Raw genomic sequence first — 12,697 nt, forward strand, 5'->3', positions numbered from 1 at the left:
TTCTCCCAGGTTCTGCTGGACTTTGGTGGCGAGTGTGTGAAGGGTGAGTTTCTGTTGCTAGGACTCTTCTTCACCCCCAGTGTCCCATCTGTGTGACTCTGGGTACAGTCAGCCACGAGTAGAAACTCCCTGCACAGACAGGGAAACCTTGCAAAATGAGGCAACACACAGTGAGGCAGTTCGCTCAGCTCAAGGCCTACAAGAAGCTAAATCCCAAGTGTGAAAAAAAATAAAATGGGGCATGGCAAGTAGGAAAGGTTACTGTCGGGGACATATTCTTTAAAACATCAAGTTGTTCTAAAGTTGCCACGAGGAAATAAATATCACAGAGAGAGAGAGAAAAAAAAAAAAAACCTTGCCAAAAAGTTGAACTAAGTTGAAAGACTTGCAGACCCATAAAATCCTTTGCCAGTAGCCCTAAATATAACCTAAGGTGGCACATAAACTTTAAGAATGCTAACCTCATCTGATGGGCCATTTCCTAAAATGTGACTCCAAGTGTATTTTTAAAAAGGAAGTGGAAAACAGATATGAATAGTACTTTAATCTTTTGTCAAATTGAGATTTAGTTATTTTATTAAAAGCATACATGCAGACTTAAAAAACCTGATGGCTGGAATTCATACTATCCCTGTCTTCATTTTAGTATCAAACTGCACAGAGCAAGGAGGCAAGGTAATGCTTCATAATTAAGACAGAGCTAGCTTTATAAAAATACTCTGGGGGAAGGGAGAATAGGGGGATCACAAACGGAATTCGAGCTAGAGAACTATACTTAAAAGTGGAGGAAGAGATTTCTTCTTCCAAAAACATGACATGAATTATTTTCTCTTCAGGAACCAAATCACCTAGCTATGTTTTTGACAGTCTGGACAGCTTGTCGGAATAACAAAAGCATCGCTGAAGATCTGGAGAGCTTGGCCATTTTCCTCATGATTGTCAAGATCCGTCTAGATTGTCGAGATGGCAACGGCTTACTTTGGATGCTCGGTTTGGTGAATTAAGAGCAGACAAAAGGTTTTCTCAAAACCAAGACTGACGCCCCTATGCTGCAGAGAGCTCGGATTCTCAAAGGGAAATTAGAATCCTGAGAGAACTAAAGATGTTTATCTTCCTCTTAGAATTTCACTGTGGTTAACACCACAGATGCATCTCTTGTCTAGGCTTAAGTATTTCCTCATGCATCCATTATAGTTAATTCTTTTTTTAAAATATGTCTCCCTGTCATGAAGGGTACAGAGAGCATAAATGCCTTATGTAAACCCTAAGACAGGCAAAAGAAAGAAAATAAAATTGTGTAATATTGGCCATAAGTAGCTAAGTTATAAAAGTTTACCAAGAGGAGATTGAAGGAGAAAAAAAAATATATATATATGTATATATAACAAAGGAAGTATAAAACTAGTCAGGAATCCCAGATTCCAGCCACAGGCCCCCCCCCCCGCCTAATTTTAACCTCTCTTTATCTGATTTACACAGATTTTAACCTCTCTCTATCTATTTTATCTTATGCTTGTTGAATAAAATAACTTTAATGAATTATTTTTAAACCATTCCTTTCAAAGTCCCTCCTTAAATGTAAAAAAAAAAAAAAAAGGAGCCAGACTGGGTCAGGGCCAAAATCATATTTACACGTTGCTGCTAATAAGCTATCCTAAGAACTTCATGATAATAATTTGGTTAGCCATTACGTTCTATTCACTTTTACTGGGAGTCACACGTAGTCACACTGTATGGCATAAATAATTCATGGGAGTGTCTACAGTGGCCTCACTAGAAAGGCCTGCTATTCAAAGAGGGTAACATTCCGTGCTTCCACATCATTTAATGGCATTTAGAAGTAATGGCATCCAATGCTACTCTACTAGTCCAAGCCAGTGCCAGCACCAATCTGAGATTCAAGAGTGAGGGAATAGAGGATCTATTAGACAGAATCTACACCATTAGAGGAGAAATGTGTCATCGCAAATGATGTTGGGTACCAGATAATAAGGATTCTAGCTTCACAATAAACTACTATATGTTTTGTCTCTTTTCCTTCCCCTCAATATCAGCTACCAAACCAAATAAAATAACACAGCATTTAAAGAGAACAGCACTGTCCTAAGTCATGTTAGAAAATAGTGTTTTGAAAGGAAACACAAGTCTAAAGGAAAGGTACATAAACACTATACAATGCAGGTATGTGAAAAGACTCTGCTAATTAAGGTTAAAGTCTCCCGTTGACCAGACTGCCTTCTGGAGCTCAATACATAATGGAGGATTTCCTTCACTGGCAGGGCTTCCTATTCTCTGATATTGCCAGTCAAGTTCAAACCCTTGCCCCCATGACACTACATGTAGAATATCACATAGCCTTCGTTAAATTACAGGTTCAATAAAATAAGAACCCATTCAGCTGGCTGAGATTAAAAAAAAAAAAAAAAAAAAAAAAAAACTCAGGTGACAGCAGATACTGGAGAAGAAGTGGAGAAAGAGAAACACTCCTCCACTGTTGGTATGATTGCAAGCTGGTACAACCACTCTGGAAATCAGTCTGGAGGTTCCTCAGAAAATTAGACACAGTACTATCTGAGGACCCAGCTACACCACTCCTGGGCATATACCAAAAGATGTTCCAATATATAATAATGACACATGCTCCACTATGTTCATAGCAACCTTATTTATAAGAGGCAGAAGCTGGAAAGAACCCAGATGTCCTTCAACAGAGAAATGAATACAGAAAATTTGGCACAGTTTTACAGTGGAGTACTACTCAGTTATTAAAACAATGACTTTATGAAATTCTTAGGCAAATGGATGGAACTAGAGGAATATCATCTTAGTGAGGTAACCCAGTCACAAAAAACACAAACATGGCATGCACTCACTGATAAGTGGATGCTAGTCCAAAAGCTCAGAGTACTCATGGTCCAATTCACAGACCATATGAAGTTCAAGAAGAAGGAAGATCAAAGTGTGGATGCTTCTGTCCTTCTTAGAATGGGATAACAAAAATATCCACAGGAGGAAACACGGAGACAAAGTTTGAAGCAGAGACTGAAGCAAAGGCCATCCAGAGACTGCCCCACCTGGAGATCCAGCCCATAAACAGGCACCAAACCCAGACAATATTGCTGATGGCAAGAAGTGCATGCTGGTAGGAGCCTGATAGAGCTGCCTCCTGAGAGGCTCTGCCAGATCATGACAAATATGGAAGTGGATGCTCGCAGCCAACCATTGAACTGAGAATGGGGTCCCCGATGGAGGAGTTATAGAAAGGACTGAAGGAGCTGAAGGGACTTGCAACCCCATAAGAACAACACTACCAACCAACCAGAACTCCCAGGGACTAAACCATTATCCAAAGAGTTCACATGGAGGAACCCATGGCTCATTCCTACTGCCTTAGGTCTGCCAGCTATGTCTAATAGGTTCCACAACTTCCAAAAGAGCACCAGTTCCTAAGGGACCATGTGCTTAGTCACATAAAGCTATGGAAGGTCATTTCACAGTCAAACCTTCAAACCGTAGCAGATACTGTTCTAGTTTCTTCCTCAATTGCTATAATGAAAAGACACCGACTAAAACTAATTTCAGGGGAGGGAGGAGGTATTATTCGGTTTACAGGTTATAGTTCATTCTTGAGGAAAGCCAGGGTAAGAGCCCAAGGCAGCATTCTGAGGCAGCAACTGAACCAGAGGGACCATTGAGGACACTGCCTGTGGCTTGCTTCCAGGCCAAGACTACCTTTTGAGAAATACATGTCCCACAGATGTGCCCACAGACAAAGCTGGCAGAGGCTATGCCTCAACTGGCGTCTGCTTCCCAGGGGTCCCTCATTTGTGTCAAGTTGACAAACACTGAGCAGCACCCACACATAATCACTGCATTACAGAAATGCAAAACGAAGATGAATACATCAAAAAAAAAAAAAAAAAAAGACAGTGCAGCAGGTAACAGTTTTCTGCATAGCTCATTAGGCTGGCTCTGATATGAATGTGTGGATATACTTTATACATTATGCATGTATTATTTTGTAAAACTAAAATGAAAGTTTTATAAGGTTTTTTTAAAACACCCATTCTTCATAAAATATATCACTGAAGTGTATGTTTCAAAGTCCCTCATAGGTCCCTTTAAAGTACTTGAATCCACTTTCTTCTCGAGGATGGTCCCTCAGTTACAGAACATACAGAATCCACAGTACCTGAATTCAAGGGAATGAAAATATAACTGCAATATCTTTCTATGTGCAGGGGAATTTTCCTGCCTAGAGATTATGTTCTTTCAGTCCTTACAAGAATGCCTAGTTTTCTTATTATTTGGATTATTACCCATCATAACCCTAAGTAGGAGTTTGATTGTCGTGTGTTTTTCAAGGGCTGGAAGCATGGTATAACAGAGCAGACAGAAGGCAGAGACTCTGAGCAAGAGGAGGCTGTTGGAAGCAGAGAAGTCAGAGGTCATGGAGAACAGAGGTCACGTGGTCTGGGGTCGGCTCTACCACAGGAGCAGGTTTACTTTAAAATTTTGAAAAGAAGCGTATATAAATCCTATAACATTATAGGTCTCCTCATTTTCATATATGCATCTAAGTGCACTACAATCATAGTCACCCCTGCCACTTCCGTTTTCCTCGCTTTGGTCCTCCTGGAAGGCAGACTTATGAAGGGGGCGCCTCACGGATGGACTCTTCTGTACAGACTGTGTGTTCCTCTCCACCCCACCACATGGCATCAAACACTGCGCCAGAGCGGCACTCGGCCTTCTTTAGATAAGGATGCCCAGTCTGAGATTTCTGTCAAAGCCAGAACACAAAATTGTCTTCTTTTAGTCCTAAATTTCCCTGCCTCTGTTCCCCCCCACACACATGTTCATTTGTGTAAAGAAAAGATGTAGACATGTCAGGGTAGAGATCGGAGGATAACTTGTGAGAGTCTTTTCTCTCCCCGAACCGTCTAAGTGCTAGGAACCAAATTCAGGCGGTGAGGTTTGGCATGTAGTGCCTTCACCTGCGTGTGTGCCCCATCAGCCCTTGGTATTTTTTAAATGAACAACTCAAACAGACTAAGACAGCGTCACGCTGAGGCATTTTCTTGTCATCCAGAGCCTCCCCCCACCCCCGCCCCGCCTCAACCCACACACCTCTGCGCCTCTTTCCAAGGTGGGACTCCTGCCCTCTGATGGAAAACAAGGGGTAATTTGGGGCACAAGGAAGTAAGTGCAGGCTCCTGAGGAGAAAATATGGGCAAGCTGTGGCTCAGAGAATGGCACAGTTAAAAGCAGTCTGTCAACAGTAAGCCGGGTGTCTGCACTGATCGAGAAAAAGGAACTCTGCAAGAAGCAAGGGAAAGAACAGAATGGAATAGGATGGAAGAAAAGGAACTCTTCGAGAAGCAAGGGAAAGAACAGAATGGAATAGGATGGAAGGAAGCAAGAACCTAAGAGGTGGACGATCTCTTGGGGTGGAATTTAGGAGCTACAACTGCTTTGAAATGAGAGATAAAAATATAAAGGTAATTTTAAAGTAAAACAGTCCAAGCATGGCATTGGCGGGCATATTTTTAAAAGGCATCATCAGGAGACAGTTGTTTGTCCCCTTTCCTGTGAAAACAGGGGTTTCAGAGGGCCCAGTCCAAGCTCAGCAGACACAGGTCATTCAGTGATATACGAACAAAGTGGGCAGAGTGTTGGGGGAAAGAAAAGTAATTCAACCTGCACAAGAAGCTAGGTTAAGAGCTTGGGAATGATCAAAGGTTGGTGTGTGTGTGTGTGTGTGTGTGTGTGTGTGTGTGTGTGTGTGTGCGTGTGTGTGTGTTTATGAAGTACCACAATGAAACTCACAATTCTGTAGAATATATACATCTAGATAACCTATCTATCTATCGATCGATCGATTTATCTACTTACCTATCTACATATGGATGACAGACAGATAGATAGGCAGGCAGACAGACAGACAGTTCGGAAATGAAGATTTTGCTTTGTGAACTGAACTGGAAACTATAATGCTGTGTAACCTCAATGTAGAAGAATAGTGAACAGTCACTATTGTAGATAGAGAAAAATGAAGATTTTAAAAAAAGATTTTTTAAAAAAAGGAGGAGGGAGAGGAGGGGAAGGAGGAAGAAGAGGGGAGGAGAAGAATGAAGAGGAAGGGGAGGAGGAGGAGGAGAAAGAAGAGGAGGAAGAGGAGGAGGGGGAGGGGAAAGAAGAGGAGGAGGAGAAGAGGAATTATATATGGAACTTGTGGGGCTGGTATGGAATGTGGATAGGTCTGGAATGTATAGGGATACATGTATGGACACAAAGCGCCAGAGGCTGGACTCAGATACCATCTTGGCATCTTCCCAGTTCTGCTGCCTTGGGCAAGTCAGTAACACAGCAGCCTGCTTTAAAGAGTAGCTATGCAGTATTTGGAACAATGCCTATCACTCAAAGTGTGCACATGGGGAGCGATGCTATTTAAAATTTTGTTAGCAGAACAAAATTAGTCTTTCCTGTTTTCTGTCTCCTCACCCCAGCAGCTTCCCTTTCCAAGCCGCAAGTGATCACCGCAGTTCCTCACTCTTCCTCTTTCCCCCACAGTATTGTTAAGCTGTTTCTATGTCCTATCCCAAACCATACAAGGGTGACGTTCAGCATCCCTAGGCTTGGGCTGATTCTTCAAATTCAGTTGCAGTAATGTCTTTGTTACTAACAGCACAACCAATGAACCTGGGCAGCCTTTTCACTTCTGCGATTTCCACCTATATGGACTCGGCTCTAGAAGGACAGCGCCCAGTTCACTTGGAGTCTCTGCCTCCCGCTTCCTGGTTCTGGAACAAGAATAGACAACTCCGTACTCTCGCCTGAGGCACCAGCCAGATGTGTTGAAAGATGATGGCAGTTTAATGGTTTAATGGTGCTTCAAAAAAGTCAAACATTGAATTACAGAAACTAACAATGTTAGTCCTCGACACAAATGCCAAAGAATTAAAAGCAGGGACGCCAACTGATACTTAAATGTATGACAGCATCCACTGTGGCGTTATTTGTAAAAGCTGAAGACAACGCAAGTATACACCGATGGATAAATGAATGTGATCTATGTATACACTGGGGTGTGAGCAAAAATAAGGACAACACGGGTGACACTTGAAAATAGCATTGCTAAGTCAAAGGAGCCAGATGCAATGGACAAATACTGTTTTGTGAGCCATGATAAAGCATCTACAAGGGGCCACTTCACACCTGAAAATCACCAGCACCTGAGAAAAATGAAGATGAGCCGTTATTTCTTAATACATTAAAAACTTGTTTGACACAGTGCTGCAAATCAAATTAATGCTACTGTGATGAAATTTTAAATGGCAGGAATTGCTAATTTGCTTTGTATATGTTCCAAAAGAAAAAGAAAAAATTAAAAACACATCACACCAGCGTGAAAACCCTCACAGTTCATAAACTGCAGCCAATAGTTTTATGGATCTAAAATCAGGGTTCACTTTGCAGTTCAGTGTCTACCACCAGCTGTGGGCGGGGCCGTCGCTGTAGAGTGCCACCATTGGCAGCACATGATTCAATGTGTTATTCCTGGAGTTACTGGCTATCATATAACCCTCTATGCACTTCAATCACAAAGCCACTCATTAGTCCCAGCATTCAGAAGGCAAAGGCAGGTAGATATCTGAGTGCAGGGCCAGCCTGGTCTATGTAGCAATTTCCAGGTTACATAAGGACACTCTGTATCAAAACAAACAAACAAAACAACAATTATCAAGAACCAGCTGAAGAACCGTACAGATCCTAGTTCCTTACAGATCCTAGTTCCTTTGTCGGAAACCCTGGGATGAAACCAGCGTATCTGCTGATGTGACTGAGAAAGCAGCAGGACTTCTACCACTGATGGTCTTTGGCTACTTGGTGGGTTCTTCTTTCTTCCAGCCTTCTCCGCCCTTTTCCCTCCACCCTTTCAACCCCTAACACTAGGTAGGTAAGAATAAAGTACAGAGAGGAAAGGAAAGGGATACCTGAAAAAGGTCAGGGGTCAGAAATGGGGCCGCGATGATATCGTTAAACTACTTCCTGTTTATTAGGGCATTGAGCTCCTTGCAGCAGGTTTGCTTTTCTCCGTCAGGATATCTAATTTCTTCTTGTTGTTGCTTCTTCTTCACACCTTTTTAATAAACCAAAAGCAACTAATAGTCATCGGCAGCAAGCAGCAACCCACAGCTTCTCACGGCCCTAGCACTTATATATCCTCTAAAAAGTCTCCAGAACTCCAAACTTAGACAGTCACAGATTGTAAAGCGGGAGGCAAATCATAGTCAGCTGCTAAGGACAATCAGAAGCAACCCCATATCCCACACCTGAGATCCAAATCAAAACATATCCTTATACTATTTCTGTGTGTGTGTGTGTGTGTGTGTGTGTGTGTGTGTGTGTGTGTGTGTGTTTAAGAAACCAAATTCTCACTCAAGTATGGTCTAGAACGCAATGTAAGGACAGGACTGGGACACTTTTGGGAACTGCATCTTCTCTTCATGGTGGCCTGGAATGACCCAGTGTGGAAGCACATGTACTGGAAGACTGCAGGGGGAGAAGTCTGGACACACAGAACAGAGAATGCTTTGCACACACTGTCGCTGGTCTAGTTTTCTTACGATTTCCCCTTTGTGTATGAACAAAAGCCTAAACAAGACTCTCTCAAAACACATAAAATGTCAACATGGCAGGTTTTAGTGATTTATCGTGTCTGCACTCAGTGCAGGCAGAGGAGACAAAACAGGTAACTCAGATACGAAAGTGCTACATGTCTACTAAACTTCTAGAAAGCTAGGAGCCTAAGGTTGGAGCCAGTGCCAGGGGAAGGCATGAGGGCCGAGTTCTCTAGATTATAGTAGAAAGTGTTCCTACCCCCCACCCCACCCCCCTGTCCTCTTTGCCAGTGACTCACTCACTGGTGACTACCAGGGAAAATAACAGTGTGCCTTTTCTACTTTCTCCTTTTAGAAGGTGCCTATCTCATGAATCAAAACCTCTCAGCTTCTCTTTCCCTCCCTCCCCCACCCCTCTCTCTCTCTGTGGCCCAAGAGAAGCTCCGAGGATGTGCTGACAAAAAGAACTCTAGTTTTCCAGCCCAGCCTGTGATAAGTGAATGTTGATGCTAACAGATAGCATCAGGAAAGCCCTGGATACCACCTCTTAGTCAACAGCATGAAAAACATCCCTCTCCTCCCTCCTAATTCTTGCACCCCCCTCAGTAAAAAAAAAAGCTTAAGTCAGTGAATGATAATCTAGTTTTGGAGAGTAAGAACTCCTTTTTGGGGTGAGTTTAAGTGAGATGAAGCTCTCCAGAGGACCATTTGGAAGCTAACTTGGAGATCCAAGGAGAGTCTCTCTGTACAAGTGCCTCTGAACTGGCAATCCCACAATTACAGTGGTATTCATCCATGGATGGGATGTTGTGGAAGGCTATTTCAAGCAGTATGTGTATGATGAAATATTGGACGGGATAAGCAAGACAGATGGCTAAGGAAATGTTTTTAGCATAAATAGTTTGCAATGGCTTAGAAAGGACTTTCACTATGGCCCACAGCCTGATTCCCACCTGTATGGTGACAATGGTTTGTGTGGCATGGGAGACAATGGGGAGGCTGAAGAATTGCTCTCCAAGATGGATGGCTACTGGTGGAAGGGTGGGAGGGGAAGGATCAGTTCTATTTAAGGGGCAGGCAACTGAGAATTGGACCATGCTACAGTGAGTATATAGGTGATACAAATTGGACTTGTTTGCTACTACTATATTATTATTGTTCTTGTTGTTATTATTATTATTATTATTATTATTATTATTATTATTTTACTTTGGTGACACAAGGAGTGGGGGCAGACATGGAAGGACTGGGAAGTGAATGTGACCAGGTTGCATAATGTGAAATTCCCAGAAAATGTTGACAAAAGAAGAAGCAGGGGAGAAGAGGCACTTGCCTCTCTAGAATCACCTAGGTGTTTCTCCTCACCCATCAGCACCTCCTCCGTGTCACTGCATCTTCACATAAGATTAATATTCATTCTGCCTTGACAGGACAACTCAACCTCATTCTTTATCCTCTGCACTTGCTCTGTTTCTCTCAGAGAGGAGTGTGGAAATAGGGTCATATTACCTGACTTCGACAAATTTGCAAATTTAGTCATATAATTACCCAGTTTCTTTTAGAAACCCCTGATACTTAAATTATCATCCCATGGGCAAAAAACAATCCCGACACAATTAACGACGATACTCTGTTATGCTTGCAGACAGGAGTCTAGCATAAATGTCCACTGAGAAGCTCCACCCAGCAGCAGCCCAAAATAGATGTAGAGACCCACAGGCAAACATTAGAATAGAGCTCAGGGAGTCTTGTGGAAGAGTTTTGGGAAAGGATTAAGGGACCTGGAGGGGTCACAGGTAGACCAACAAAGTCAACCTAAACCCTTAGGAGCTCCCAGAAACTGAACCACCAACCAAAGGGGCTGGACCTAGGCCCCATTCATCTGTGTACAGCTTGGTCTTCATGTGGGTCTCCTAGCAACTGGAGCAGGGGCTGTCCTCAACTCTGTTGCCTGTCTGTGAATTCTGTTCCTCTAACTGGGCTCCTTGTCTGGCCTAGGTGGAAGAAGATGTGCCCAGTCCTGTAGTGACTTTTGATGTGCCAGAGTGGGTTAGTTCCCGGTGAGTTGTGGGGAGACTCCCCCTTCTCAGAGAAGGGGAAGAGGGGATGGGGAAAGGAGTTGTATGAGGGGAGACTGGGAGAAGAGGGGGGCTGCAATCGGGATGCGGAGTGAATAAATAGGAAAACTTAGTTACCAGTTTCATGTAGTATTTATACATTTTAAAAATATATATGGCTTTAGTATATAGCATCATAGGTTAGCCTAATGATTTCCTTTCGTGGCCTCATGAGTGCTAGATTACAGGTGTGCACCACCACAGGTGCCAGATACAATTATAAGTGTTAAGTATCCTAACATAAATAGATATTGTCATATTAACTCATTAGGTTATTTCTTCATATAACAGTGACCCTAAATGAACCCTCCGGTTATAATAAGTTGTCACAGACATGTCATTGTAGCAGAAGCTTTTCATTGCTTTTGATATTGCAACTAAAAAAAATATAAATTCACCGAGAATTTAATAACACTACCTCTTCAAATAGTTTCTCTTCCAAATTATTATTTCTCCTTAGCTGATTGCAAACATCCACAAGGAAGAAGGAGCTGCAAACTTAGAATTTTCTTGCTAAATAATAGCTTCAACCGTTTCATCACAGTCACAGGGCAAATTCTAAAAATAAGTCTGCGGAGTGCCTCACCTGATCTGATGCTCGGTTATGGTCTTAAGTCACAAGGAGGTAGAGTCATAGATGGCTGAGTGCCACCAACTAGCAAGAAGCCAGTTGCTTAATCCTGAATGAAGTTCTTCTTTTCTTTCTGGGGAAAAACACCACTTACGACCTATGTGTAGCGCTTTTCAACTTCCAAAGTGTTTTTCCAGGTTACCTGATCCTGTCCGATAATCTCATAGTGAGTCAAAGCAGGCATTTGTCATCCTCAAAGTGTGGGCATTTATCTCACAGCCATCCAATAATTTATCCACGAGTCACGATTGGACTAGAGCATTTAAAAAAAAAAAAGATTTCGAAGGGATATTATCTTTTTAAAATGTCTTTTCTTCAATGGCAGAGAAATGTCTTTCCCTCGGGGAGCAAACGGCTGTCAGGTGTTTGCAATTCATTGCTTCCTATTTATAGTTTTAACAACAGGAAAATATTTGTGTGTGGGGGTTGGGGAATGTGTGTGGAGGCCACAGGCTGTTCTTGGGTGTCATTCCTATCTACGTCACTATTTTTTTTCAGACAGAGTCTCTCACTGATCTGGAATTTGCCCAAAAGCTAGGCTGGCTGTCCGTGGAGTCCCCAGGAACCCACCTGTCTGTGCCTCCCCAGCACTGGGATCACCTGTACCTGCCACCCCACCTGGCTTTTGTAACATGGGATCAAACTTAGGTCCAGTTGCTCGTTTGGCAACTTCTTTGCCAACAGAACTATCTCCCCTGTCCGGATCACCACGGCTTTTTCAATGAAAACAATTAGTGCCAACAAAAGGCAAAAACTACCCAGGAAACCTGATTACCTCCCACTAAATCAACACTGTTGGTTCTTGTTTCCCAAGACAAAGCTGCCTACAACTCCTGGTCCTTATTTTTTTTCTACTTCTCAAAATATTTGAAAATACCTGAAATAATTTTAGAGATAGACTCCTGGTAAACACCTGAGCAAAAACCTACCTAGAACTTCAAGAGGCAGGACAGGCAGGGCAAGCCCTGCCCATTCTTTCAGAATGGATAGCTCTGTTCTACCTTCTCCCTTCCCCTGGAGTCTGTTACCTTGTCTGAAGGGACCCTTCTCCCTCTACTTGTCCTAATAAACGTTCCCTTCCCCAAATTTATAATTGGGAAAATGTACAAAATTTGTCCTTTTATAATAATTTTGCCTGTTACATGCTTCTTAAAAGTTGTAGAGTATGGGAAAATGGGGGGGGAGGGTGTTCGGGCCAATCATTCAGAGGTCAGCCAGGAAAGTGGGTCTAGCTCTTCCATTGCCAGTTTTTGTAGCCTAGGTAAGTAATCTTATAAAAGGAGAATATTCTTGTTTAAATCTTGGACTGACAGCTTAACAGTATA

The sequence above is a fragment of the Micromys minutus genome, assembly GCF_963924665.1.
Source record: "Micromys minutus genome assembly, chromosome: 21".
Taxonomy (NCBI): Eukaryota; Metazoa; Chordata; class Mammalia; order Rodentia; family Muridae; genus Micromys; species Micromys minutus.